The sequence below is a fragment of the Haliotis rufescens genome, unplaced genomic scaffold (genome assembly GCF_023055435.1).
Source record: "Haliotis rufescens isolate VD_foot unplaced genomic scaffold, xgHalRufe1.0.p SCAF_11, whole genome shotgun sequence".
Taxonomy (NCBI): Eukaryota; Metazoa; Mollusca; class Gastropoda; order Lepetellida; family Haliotidae; genus Haliotis; species Haliotis rufescens.
Window position 1 is genome coordinate 35223046 of NW_025963791.1, and position 13372 is coordinate 35236417.

The following is a 13372-nucleotide window of genomic DNA, read 5'->3' on the forward strand; positions in this document are numbered from 1 at the left end:
TCGCGTTGATAACGTTTACAATCATGTGGTCAAATTCATTTTTCAAGGGCACACTAGTACTTTATTTAGCCCGGCAGTTTAATTCACTCACTGTGAGCGTTTGACGGGACATGACGTTCAATACGAGTGAGTGAGTGAGTGAGTGAGTTGGGTTTAACGTTGCTTTTAGCAGTATTCCAGTTATATCGCGGCGTGTCAGCTTAATGTGGGAGGAAAGCCCGAAGTGATGCAGGTCTCAGACGTTTACCACTTCGGTGAAACCCACGAGCACGGGTATAGTGCTGACAAACCTAGAAACATAATCGGGGCGAACCTGGATTCGAACCCACAATCATAGGTTTCTGGCGTGCCCAAGGGACGTAGCTCTCCACAGCGAATCGCGGCGCCTTAGACGACTGGGCCACCCGTGCCCCCCAATACGAGTCACATGACATGCAGACGTATACAACAATGTAGAGAGCTATATAACGATTACATTTGACACCGACTGCCACGAAAATATTCAATTACAATATCGACCCAAACTAGAGCACACGACCACTTAACGCTATAAACAAATCCTCTGAAGTATATCCCAATCTGAAATACCTACAAGAAAACACTTAGCATATGTTTTATTTATGTATTATGTATATTCACAATCCGCTTTCAGATATTCCATACCTACATTATGAAAACACCATGAGCGTATTAAGTTAATCCCAATACTATTTGTTCACACTTCTTCTACAATTCCATCTACTTAGATATGTACGTGACGAACAAAGCGGATACGGCCTCAGTGAAGCTTTTATTCCGGGAACCTGGCGAGGGGTGCTGTCGCGTAATTGCTGGTGTATATTGGGCGAAATACACTCTGTCCTCAACAAATGCGGTTTAATACAGAAGCGTCGCGAGGTGGTGGCCCCTATTTGGAGAAGAATGTCTTTTGAGTGGTGGATTTATTCTGAAATCCTACGTCAAACATTCTAAGATAAATAGATATGTTAAGAGGGACATTAGTGTGTGAGTGAGTGAGTGAGTGAGTTGGGTTTAACGCCGCTTGTGCCCCAAAGAGGGACATTAGACACCAGGATTGTGTTTTACAGATACGGGTTGGGTTTTGAAGTCATTGTTTCAATGGTTCACTGATAACAATTTGTTATTAAAACAAAAGATACTGTATAGTGCGTGTACTGCCAAACAAGTGATGCCAGTGAGTGAGTGAGTGAGTGAGTGGGTGAGTGAGTGAGAGAACGCTTAAACCACTAGGCTACCCACCGCCAAAGTACTGATAGTGACATCAGAGAACGAGAATATGTTTATATACCACATTTACAGCTGTGATGGTGTCCCATATCTCTACAGAAAATACTGATAGGTGGTAAGACTCGTCATGAGATCGGTGGCCTAATGGGTAGTGCCACTGGTTCGATTCACCCTATCCATGGTGCAATAAGGGCAAACCCTTTGGAGTGCTATGGAAGTATTCGCCATTCTTTCATCGCGTACTATCAGGGGGAACGGGTGCCTCAGTCGTCACTTTGCAGAGTTGCGTCCCTTGGGCACGCCAGAAACCTATGATTGTGGGTTCGAATCCCGATCCCCCGATTATGCTTCTAGGTTTGCCAGCACCATACCCCTGTTCGTGGGTCTCACCAAAGTTAGACCTGCATCACCTCGGGCTTTCCTCCAGCATTAAGCTAAAACGTCTTATATACATGGAATATTGTTCAAAGCGGCGTTAAACCCAACTCACTCACTCACTCACTGTACAAGCAGTATCTCAGAGGACAAAGCGTTTGCTTGTTACGCCGAAGGCCTTGGTTCGATTCTCGAGATGGGTCGATTACTTGAAGTTGTCCTGGGTGTTCCCTGGCATTCTGCAGTCGTCACACCCACGCCTGTATATTTCAGCAAATGTATCGGTATGAGAGATTTAGTGCAATAATAGTATTGGCGATAAATCAATAGATTCTCCCATGTCTTTGTAGAGTGAGTAAGTGGGTGGGTGGGTGGGTATGGGTGAGTGAGTGATTGAGTGAGTGAGTGGGTGGGTGGTTGGTTGGGTGGGTGGGTGGGTGGTAGAGTGAGTGAGTGAGTGAGTGAGTGTCATTTGACAAGAATCTGTCATTATTCTTTTGGAGGTTGATCAGTATGTGAAAACTATACAACCAACACCACTTCCTACTCGATATAAGAAACATAGTCAGTTCAAGTTGATATTATTTTGTAATAACCAAGTTGAACTAAGTTGAAACGCCACTTTTCCTCAAGCACATCCTTCTCAGCACATATCTGTAAATTTATAAATGGAGAATCTCACCCAAGTGTCTTTTGATATCAAATATATTTACACGAGTCGATAAAAGTTTACAACCTCGAGGCTTTTGTCGACGACTGGTGACATATTTGATATCAATAGACCCGAGAAAGAGATTCTATATGTCATCCAACATAATTGTAAACAATTATAAGCAGTGTTTTGAGTGTAGAAAGTACTGCTAACCAGATTTTGTAGCCGATAGATTAGTCATCTGAAAGCTTTGAATGGCAATTTCATTGCTGCGGAATCTCCATGGAAATATCGTTTTTCATTACCCACAAAGGACGTATTAAGTGCATTATATGTTCTGTAATGCTCTTGGTATTTACAGCTTTTCTATGAATAACACGTCTTTCATGGGTCGCCGGTAATACTTTTCCTTCTTTCCTTCTTTCCTTCTTTCAGTCTGTCATCCAAGTGCTGATATGGAATGAGACGTCGCAAAGTTCTGGATTCTGATTCTGAATAAATAACTGAAACTTAATAAACATCCCATGTCCATCCATCCATCATCCAGTTGTGTTATGCAGGTATGGCATCAACTTGTTCATGTTCGAAAACTGGCTTACTGTGTCAGTTGCTGTAACTTTACGCCAACACCTGCGACAAACACCTCAACTGACATTCTCACACTCGCCGATGTTGACTTGTAAAATTGTTAACTTGTTAGAATTAATGATTTACTTGTTTATTCGTTAACGCAGCACTCAGCAATATTCCAGCTATATGACGGCGGTCTGAAAATAATCGAGTCTGGACCATACAATCCAGTGATTGATATCATGAGTATCGTTCCACGCAATTGGGATAAGATGACATGCATAAACCAAGTCAGCGAATCTGACCACCCAATACCGTTAGTAGCCTCTTACGACAAGCATGATTGCCTTTTACCAAGACCAATTCTAACCCGCGTCTTCACGGATCTGTTAAAATTAATGAATTCAATGCAACAACACATTTCTTACGTTTTGAATGTTGTTTTTGTAACAAGTGAAAGTGATACAAATATACTTTCCAAATGGAAATAGGGAGTAATTTTACACAATCACATGTCCCTGAAAAGGTTGCGTGTTTACTGTTGCGTAGAGATACATATGTTTTGGGTTACAGCCACAAGAGGGGCGGTCGGGTAGCCTAGTGGTTAAAGCGTTCGCGCGTCATGCCGAAGACCCGGTATCGATTTCCGACATGGGTACAATGTGTGAAGCCCATTTCTGGTGTCCCCCGCCGTGATATTGCTGGAATATTGCCAAAAGAAGTGGCGTAAAACCATACTCACTCACTCACTCACTACAGCCACAGATATTTCGAAGGTGGTTAGGAATGAGGCGTTTGTAGTAAACTTGATTATGCGTTTAAGAGAGAGAAAAATCAACTCGAAACTTGGAATTACGATTTATGTTTCCCTCGAGAGTTAATGTCATACGTCCCTCGTTCGCTTCGCTCACTCGCGATCTATGACACTAATTGCCTTGGTAAAGATAAACCGTAATTTCTCGCAGCTCGTTAGTTACTCTCATAATATTGCCCACGCGATATCTCCTGTAGAAGCCAGTTTTGGGTGATAAATCACACCATCTTCCATCCTATGGTGTTGACAGCGATGGTCAGGACATTTGCTCATGCATATAATCCAGACACATCACAATGCACACAAACATTCCACTTTGCCATTTAAGTTACAAACACATTCCTTCGAGCGACCTCTTCTCAAATGCGACGCAGCATCGTCGCACCCAAATAATAATATGTCCCACAGATTCATATTAAAACTAAATGTAATTTTTTCTCATTATCGTGACACTAAACATTCTAAAGCTTTGTCATGATCATGAAAATATACCAAATGACAAATGAGCTTCACTGAGACTAGACAGAGATAGATTTGATTTTGTAAGAGATTATCTTATATATGTAACCTTATGTTCCGCCCTGACATTTTAAAAATTCCCATCTCATTACACTATGCATGAATCTGTTTCCTGAATACAGGGAGCTCGTAATTTGAATGAGTTGCTCGCTTTCGTCCTGGCAGACTAGTACATTATGTCTCGGTAATAATCTGTTATTTTTTACTTAAAACACAGTCTGATATCTCACGTGTAGCACGCTTGGTAGCCTGGTATGCGTTCACCAAGCAATAAATATACCCAACGTTCTCATTTGAAAATGTTTTGGTCAATAAGAATCTGTAATTGTTCTGTTGGAGATTGGTAAATGGCGTGATCACTTTGGAAAAAATGTCTAACCATTTAGTACTTATATCCATCTTCCCGAGGCAAGGGAGTTAACTGACCGTAAAAGTCCAGTTTCCACCCTTGCCGAACTAGGTTTCAATTTCTGGGCTCGATAGTAGCGTCACTAGTGGCTATTACGAGTTATGTCCCTTCTAATTCCCTCCTATTGACCAATCAGATTGCACCTCTCATATCACTTGCATTTGCTTCAAACAAAATTGCGGGGTCCAGTGAAGACGATCTGATCGATAATCAGTATCTATATTGTTAGAAAACGAGTCCTACATCGAGAAGTACATCAATTTACGTGAGCACCTTGATTGAAAACATGAAACGATATCTGTTTATATCTGTTGACGCTAAGGTGACGGTACACATGCTTGGCAAATCCAGCAATCGACCAAAATCTGCACATCGTTACGCGATTTTGATTGGACTTTGCTTAGACCTTCCGCTCTCCGCGCGGACGCTCTACCAATAGACCTCGGAGGAGGTCGATCCCTTCTCGTAGGTGACCGCCTGTCTGTCAGCAGAGGGGTAGGTTGGTGGTTCGATCCCCGGCCACGTCATACCAAGTCACTGTTTGCTCACCCTATTGACCACTGGTAGGCTGTTGCAGGATCTGCTGATCGTTTGTCTTAAATTCACTATTGTTCTGATTCTGATCTTATATTTGTCAGCACTATACCCAAACACGTTGGTTGACACGCCTAAAAATTAAATACTTTTCAGATTCACAAACATATCAACCACACATTCTCCTTAAAATCTGTACCAAATGCCTAATATAACGCTTACCTCTCAGTCCCAAAAAATCAACCGGATTAAGATAAAAAACAGCAGCTATATCCATAGCCTAAATATGCTGTGGCTTGAACGCAGTGAAAACTAAACACAACTATGCCAAGCAGGTCCCCGCAACGTAATCTGTAAGCACTGATTCACGATTTTATACACAGAAGCCTCTTTTATTCGTAAACCGTTTCGCAATCTAAGTCTTCCCGCGCAGCCGCCGCCGTAACAGAACCACCCAGAGAAAACCACTGTGATATTAAGTTAGCCCTTCATCAAGTATTCACGTACGTACAGGGGGATGGGCACCTGTGTCACACGCCCCCTACCCGACCCCCCTTCGAGAAGACGTTGACGGGTCATTAAGGTGACACGGATGGTCAGAAGCGCTAGGTGACTCCGTCCATACTCAGCTGTTGTTGCAGCATTGTGTATACATTCGACATACTCTACACAGATAGCGGCAACGCGGAACTCGCAGTCAGAGCCAGGATTACCGAGTGGTTCGCGAGAGGAGGCAGGACTATCTTACAGCCGTGTACAGCACATGAGACCGTTGAGGTGAGTATGGGCCGGAATCATGTTGACTAGCGCTGACTATGTGCACGTGGAATGTATTCAGCAAATGTCTGTCGTTGTTGTAACTTCAGGTTTTGTTATGCCTGTGTTGTACGTTTTAGAGATGTGTAGAGACACAGATACCATGGCAACAGTTTTCCGAAAGTTAAAACGAAATGTATTTTATGATTTTCCCGTGTATCGTATTGAATATCAAAAAATATACATGTGGCTTTATATTCTTTGTACTGCTGATGCTTACCAGTAGTCAATATTCGTACACGTCAAGTACATTTCTTGATATATGATGTGTGATATGTGATATGTGATGTGTGATGTGTGATGTGTGACATGTGATATGTAATGTGTGACGTGTGATATGTAATGTGTGATGTGAGATATGTAATGTGAGATGTGTGCTATGTGCTATGTGATATGTGATGTGTGATGTGTGATATGTGATGTGTGATGTGTGATGTGTGATGTGTGATGTGTGATATGTGATGTGTGATGTATGATATGTAATGTGTGATGTGTGATATGTGATGTGTGATATGTGATGTGTGATATGTGATATGTGATGTGTGATGTGTGATATGTGATGAGTGATGTGTGATGTGTGATGTGTGATATGTGATATGTGATGTGTGATGTGTATAGCCCTGATGTTCTTTACAACGATGTAAAATACGGAGTTAAACATTTACGAGAGACCAGACTTGCAAAATACCTAGAAATATATATAAACATAAATAAAGATAATTAACTTCTACTATGCACATGCATACATTGCATACACACACTAAAATAACGATAGACTTGTACATAAGTTACATATAGATTCCATCGCCTTAACTCACACATACTCAAGTAAACACATTGTTTCAATCGAATATATATACTGGTGACAGATAATGACTTTTGTCGGTTCACGCGCGCACGCACTCACACACACTCATACACCAACAGAGAGACCCCCCTCCCCCACATACATTAACAGACACAGATATACACACACAGACACACACACACACACACACATACACACACAAACATACAAATAGCCACACATAAACATAGATCACACATAAACATAGAACACACATAAACAAATAAAAAACATTAACCAAGAACACACATAGCCATAGAACATACGTAAACATAGAACACACGTAAACATGAAACACACGTAACCATAGAACACATATACCTGTCATTTCCATTCTTCCATTCTACACACATACTCCAAGCACAAATACATAGACACACGCATATTTACAAACTGTACGTATATACCAACATATCAAATATTAATGAGAACAATTACGTATTACATATACAGATCCTAAAAAACGTATCTCCTTTAACGCCTAAATGATAATGCTTGACTGCTGGGGTTTTCATGTTCAAAGACATATTTTCCTCTGAATATTAATTAATCCAAAACGTGCAGTCCAGTTACCGGGGATGGCTGAAAAAGTCATAATCAACAATATTAACATGAGTTTCATCTTCAATAGACTACGGGCAAAGAGGGTATATCTGTCTTCCAGAGGGATAGGCAGCTTAGCATCATGCTTGTCGACCATCAGGCTTTATATGCACGTCATCGGATGAAGATGACGGTGATGTCTAGACACAGTTCTGGCCATATTTATAGTGTATATTCACTGTACTGCTGATGTTTCTCGACAGTCATCCTTCGTGCAGGTCAATTACATTACTCGATATGTGATTAAATACAGTGATTCCTAAACAAAGCTGCGGTGTTGTGTCGTGAGTCTAAGGAGCAGGGTTCTACACTCCACCGTGAGGCTGTGTCAGGGGTAGCCAGTTGTATTTACATAACTCTCTGCTACGCCCATATCCATTTCTCTGAGCAGCAATAGTAAACCTAGTTTACATTTCACAAATGAGGGAGCCTTAACGTTGCCGGATAGGTTTTTAATGTAAAAGTCTGTATGGCAAACATTGTATTCACTTGGACGGTTTTTAGAATATTGCATTTTTATTTTGGGGTGGTAGATGGATGGTATGTGTGTGTGTGTGTGTGTGTGTGTGTGTGTGTGTGTGTGTGTGTGTGTGTGTGTGTGTGTGTGTGTGTGTGTGTGTGTGTGTGTGTGTGTGTGTGTGTGTGTGGCTATGTAAAAGTTTGAAATCAAGTTATATGTTTACAAATATAACATTGTAGAAGTATTTTTTGATTGGTCAAAGCACAAGTATAGTTCATTGTTCTGATACAATAACGCTGATATAACATATTTTCAATTTTAGATCAAACGTGTGATAAGACAAGCCGATAGGTATAGTTTCTTCTCAGGATTTCCTCTCTCATGAAGTGTCGCTATATCATGCCATGACGTGAAATACATTATTTAGATCGATGTGATTATGACAGGAAGAAGCTCAATCTCCAGTTGTGAACGTCGAGTTGCAGTTTATGCCTCTTCTCCAGAATTTGAATATCCTACATGTTACATAACTGATACATGATACCAGAGAGGGCATTGTATATTTTCTTCCCTCATGGACTCTACATACCTCATAACTACAAGCGAACAACGCTTTCCATAATCATAACAAATCTCTGCTAAATATAGAGTACGTTGTACGATTCCAACTGCATCATGAGCATGTGTTTATGAATCACTATCAAGTAGTGATGATACCAGGTGTTAGCCAAGACGTTAGGGTATCCTGCCCCATCGATGGCACCCGAAAGAAATACGCATGCACCGTCAGATACACCTGGGCCGTCACAAGCACATGCACCATCTCAGGACAAAACTCGTGTTGTCTTAAAAAGCATTTAATATAGTCACATAATCTCTTCTGGAGTATTTATAGACTAAGTTTAATTTTCGTCAACAATAGATTAACTGGTAAATCGAAAACATGTTATGCCAAGTGCAGGATGATTTGTAAAATATGTCGTTGTCTACGAAAACAATGGGGTTTGGTACGGCTGGCATGTTATATTAACGTAGTAATGAAACCTGATGACTGGATAGTTACGTGTCGATGTCTGAAACATGTAAATAGAGACATTCCTATTCCACACCACTACGTGTCAGTGTCAGATTATATAATATAAATATAAACTTTGACTTTAGTTAGATTTGAAATTTAATCTTCCAGATGGGATTAAATTTATTACCAAATTATGCTGATTCACATCTAATAGGGGAAGGGATCCACTGTTCCTCTATTCTCTATTCTTAAAAATAAGTCAGTTCAATTGTGTTTAAAAAAATATGTACATAAACTGTTACTGGAAAATTATCGTCTTTCGTCATGTTTTAACCATGTCCCGCTCTACCGGTAGAACCCGCAACTCCATCAATATCTACAAAAAGGTAGTGGTTGTTGCTTAACGCCGCACTTCAATACACCTGCTTCACGACGGCCGTAGTTAATGTCACATATAATAAATAATATCCCCCAGAAATCTTTATGCAAATTCTTAATGGGTACAGATTTATAGAGGAAATATTTTATCAATTATCCAATAACCATAGGTAGGTTTTCTACATAGTGCTGATCTATATCAGTATTCAGGAGATCTCATACGTTTAGGAAATGTCCTGTGTGTACGTGTTATTGGTATCGTAATGTCATTAGCTCTGTTAGACCTCCACAGAAACATATCACTCGGCGCTAACTTAATTATGTTCTCGTTAAGACGCCCGTGTGGACGTGTGGCGGCAGGGGATGATGACGTGGTGTGTTGATGTGGTAGTGCTGTCATGAAGGTGATGTGTTCTCATAAAACATACACGTAACTCGTCATCTCACGTGTGGTGCTGACAGAAATAACAACATGCCACGTGATATAAATTACCTGTCAGAATCCTTGCCCTATTCGTGAAGGTTCTGTTGTTGAATAGTTTATTTTCTTGCCGAAACACCAAGATGGCTACATAGCTGTGCATGTAAGGATGCATATTACAGCAAAGTACGAGCTTTAAGGAAAATACATTTTATGAACCCTGGCACATAGTTAAGATCCAATTTGTGTAAACGTGTTGAAATGACATGGGGCAATGACGGCTGCTGTTTAATCATTGTATCACTATACAGGCACTTTAAATAGAAAACAGCATGTTCCAATCTTTTCATCACCCAAGGCAACTCATAATAGGAAAAGGATTTAAACGAACAATGCGGGAATAATGTTTTGGAGTTCCTTACATACAGTTGGACGTGTTACAATAGTTTGATCAAAACTTTGAAAATTGAGAAATTAGATGAATGAGAAGCGACTTGTTCTTTAACCGAATTCGTGTATTCCCTGTTTACGTGATGCGTTAATGGGTTCCGAAGATCAATGGTATCTAAAATTATGTCATTTTAGGTTGATGCATATCGGGACTGATATATTACTGAATCACAGTGGGGAACTGATATATCACTGTTTTTGTTTGTTTGTTTGTTGTTTAACGCCACACTCAGCAATACTCCAGATATATGACTGCGGTCTGTAAATAATCGCATCTCGACAATCCAGTGATTGACATCATGAGCATCGGTCTATACAATTTGGAATCGATGACATGCATCAACCAAGTCAGCGAGCCTGACCCACCGATCCCGATAGTATTCGACTCTAACGACAAGCAAAGTCGCATTTGCATGATATATATATATATGTATATATACCTATACCTATTGGGCGTAAAAAGCGGTGAAAATTATATGATCAGATCACTGAAAACCATACACATAATATAACAAGATATGGAACAAATATATACAAAATATGTTAAGATATTTAAAAAGACAAGGAAACAATAGAAAACGTTTCCTAAAGTTAACAATATAACAGCGACAGGTTACAATTGGAATGACACTTGAAATCTTAAACTGTATCACATAGTTCGATCGGGCGATACGATGGTAGCTGGTTGTAAATCAGTTTACCATATGTCGGTGTCGGATGGGTACAAAGAAACTGCCATCAAATTGGTTCATACCATTATATATTCGCGTTCTGAGCATAAACCTGGTTTCTCAGTATTTGGGATTTACACAGGTGGGACATTAAATCCTGTCGGTTGAGGTGAGGTCAATACTTTGTCTAGAGAGAACGTACATGTTTACGAATGTGTCACCAATTGCTTATACCCAGCTTCATATAAACACACCTTCCCAGACTTTTATTATGGATGTGTTATGAATGAGTACAATGATAGGCCTTTACTGACCCGACGGGTTGTTTAATTATTGGTAGGCTTTTGTTCATCGATATATAAATCAAAAATACTTCGACGATGATATTGCCCGAAAATATATCAACGAATTTACGACAAAAAAAAATAAAGTGGAAAAAATATAATCTGAAATGCAGCCCCTGTGGCAAGCTGTATGGCAAGAGGGATGATTTCGATTTCCCATTCATGAATTCCCGATGTCGAGTTATATACCATCAGTATTATATTTCATTCAAATCTCACGGAGAGACACTTTTTTTTGCAAATTAATACGATTTTTAATTAAGATTTCACCATCAAAGGTCTGACTAAGTCATTCCAGGAGTGGTAGACTTTCAGGGGAATTTAATAAATATGACACGTTGCTTCGCAACATGGTACGTGATTCTATCCAATACTCAGCCCGTTACATGGAGTTTCCAGACCTCCTTCGTCTCTGACACTTGCTGTTCTCATTGTAAACTGCGGATCCTGCAGTTAGAGCAGGATACGGAAACCCTGTTCGTAAAAACCTGGTGTCATCACTGAATTTATTTAATATAATTATCAAAATTATTTCCTCTTTTACGCAAATATTCACTATTCTCTCGTGTGGACGTTTTGAATAAACACTGTAGCCTACATTAGCGTGTATTGTATTGTATTGTATTGTATTGTATTGTATATACGGGTATGGGTGTTGGTTTTTGTAACATGAACACGGTATTGTCGGTAATCAGGTGACCTGGACCCCACACACGAAGGGATCACTATTGACACATGACACAGTTGCAAGTTTACATCCTGATTGTATTACATGTTACGGTGTATCCGCCTTCCTAGATGAGGTGGAATGGGGTTTAACGTCGCGTCCAAGATTATTGCACTTATATAGCGACGTGAATGTACGTGTGTGTGTTTGTTTGTGTGGCTGCATGTACTAGTCCGGACTGATGCCGATTTATAGTGCTAGCTCACTAAGATAACATGCCGCAGTTTAACATGAATACCCCACTCAGACACAGTATACTGACTCCGAGCCGACCAGTCCTTGTTTTAGCCCAATAATGACGAGCGCCAGAGAGGGTAACAACAAGTACCATCTTATAACGTCTTTTGGTATGACGCGGTCGGGGATCGAACCCCGGACCTTCCGCTCTCCGGGCGGACGCTCTACCACTAGACCACGGAGGCGGTCCTATCCGCCTTCCTAAGAGTGAGTGAGTGAGTGAGTATGGTTTTACGCCGCTTTTAGCAATATTCCAGCAATATCAGGGCGGGGGACACCAGAAATGGTCTTCACACATTGTACCCATGTCGGGAATCGAACCCGGGTCTTCGGCGTGACGAGCGAACGCTTTAACCACTAGGCTACCCGACCGCCCCCCTTCCCAAGAAAGCAGATAACATATTAATGTGTATGGATAATCGAAAATAACGTATTTGCTTTTTTGGTTTCATTTTTGATCTGCATGGTTGTCACGAACAGCATAAATGTATATAATTCCGGGAATATTTCCTCAAACCACGAAAATGATAAATGGAATATAACAGTCAATAAAGATTGTAATTCTTTACTTAGAAATGTACATTTACTTCACACCTTAAGTAGTAAAGTATAGAGCAGGGTTGTTTAAGCTGAAGGTAGATGGCTAATGTGTAACTTAGGAATTATAGAGGATGGGTATCCTTTCATATTTAAATGTCCAGCTTTTAATGACTTGCTAAAGGTGTCTTTTCCTAGAAATATTTATTCAGTTTCAAATATGTATAAGTTTCAAATTATAACGATGATTTAACTACCATGATTCATTATAACATTTGTGTGAATACATTAATTGTAATATGTTTCTGATGCACATTTAAAAATACTCTGCTGGATACTTCCTATTTGTTTCATAAATGTACATTGGTCTATAATCTTCATACTGCATAGAGACTTGATTTATTGATTAAAACATCCAGATAAATTACAAATTACGTGTCTACATATCTTCTCCTTAATGACATCTATAGTCTCCTTATTGACATTTCAATCTCCTTAATGACACCTATAGTCTCCTCAATGACATGCACAATCATCTTTATGATACATATAGTCTCCTAAAAAACATATACAATCTCCTTAATGACACCTTTCGTCTCCTCAATAACATACAATTTCCTTAATGACACCTATCGTCCCCTCAATAACATAAACTTTCCTAAATGACACTTATCGTTTCCTAAATAACATAAACATTCCTTAATGACACCTATCGTCTCCTCAATAACAAAAAAAATCATTA

General features: G+C 39.9%; 1 protein-coding gene across 1 annotated transcript in view; it reads left to right on the plus strand.

The window, feature by feature from the left end:
- The first annotated feature begins 5462 nt into the window (after nucleotides 1-5462).
- The window catches only part of LOC124152286 (mucin-22-like), a 112676-nt gene continuing 104766 nt past the window's right edge, over nucleotides 5463-13372 (plus strand). Inside the window, exon 1 of the mRNA XM_048392660.1 lies at nucleotides 5463-5898. The gene's annotated coding sequence lies outside the window, so the exon portion shown is untranslated. The remainder of the gene's footprint in view (nucleotides 5899-13372) is intronic.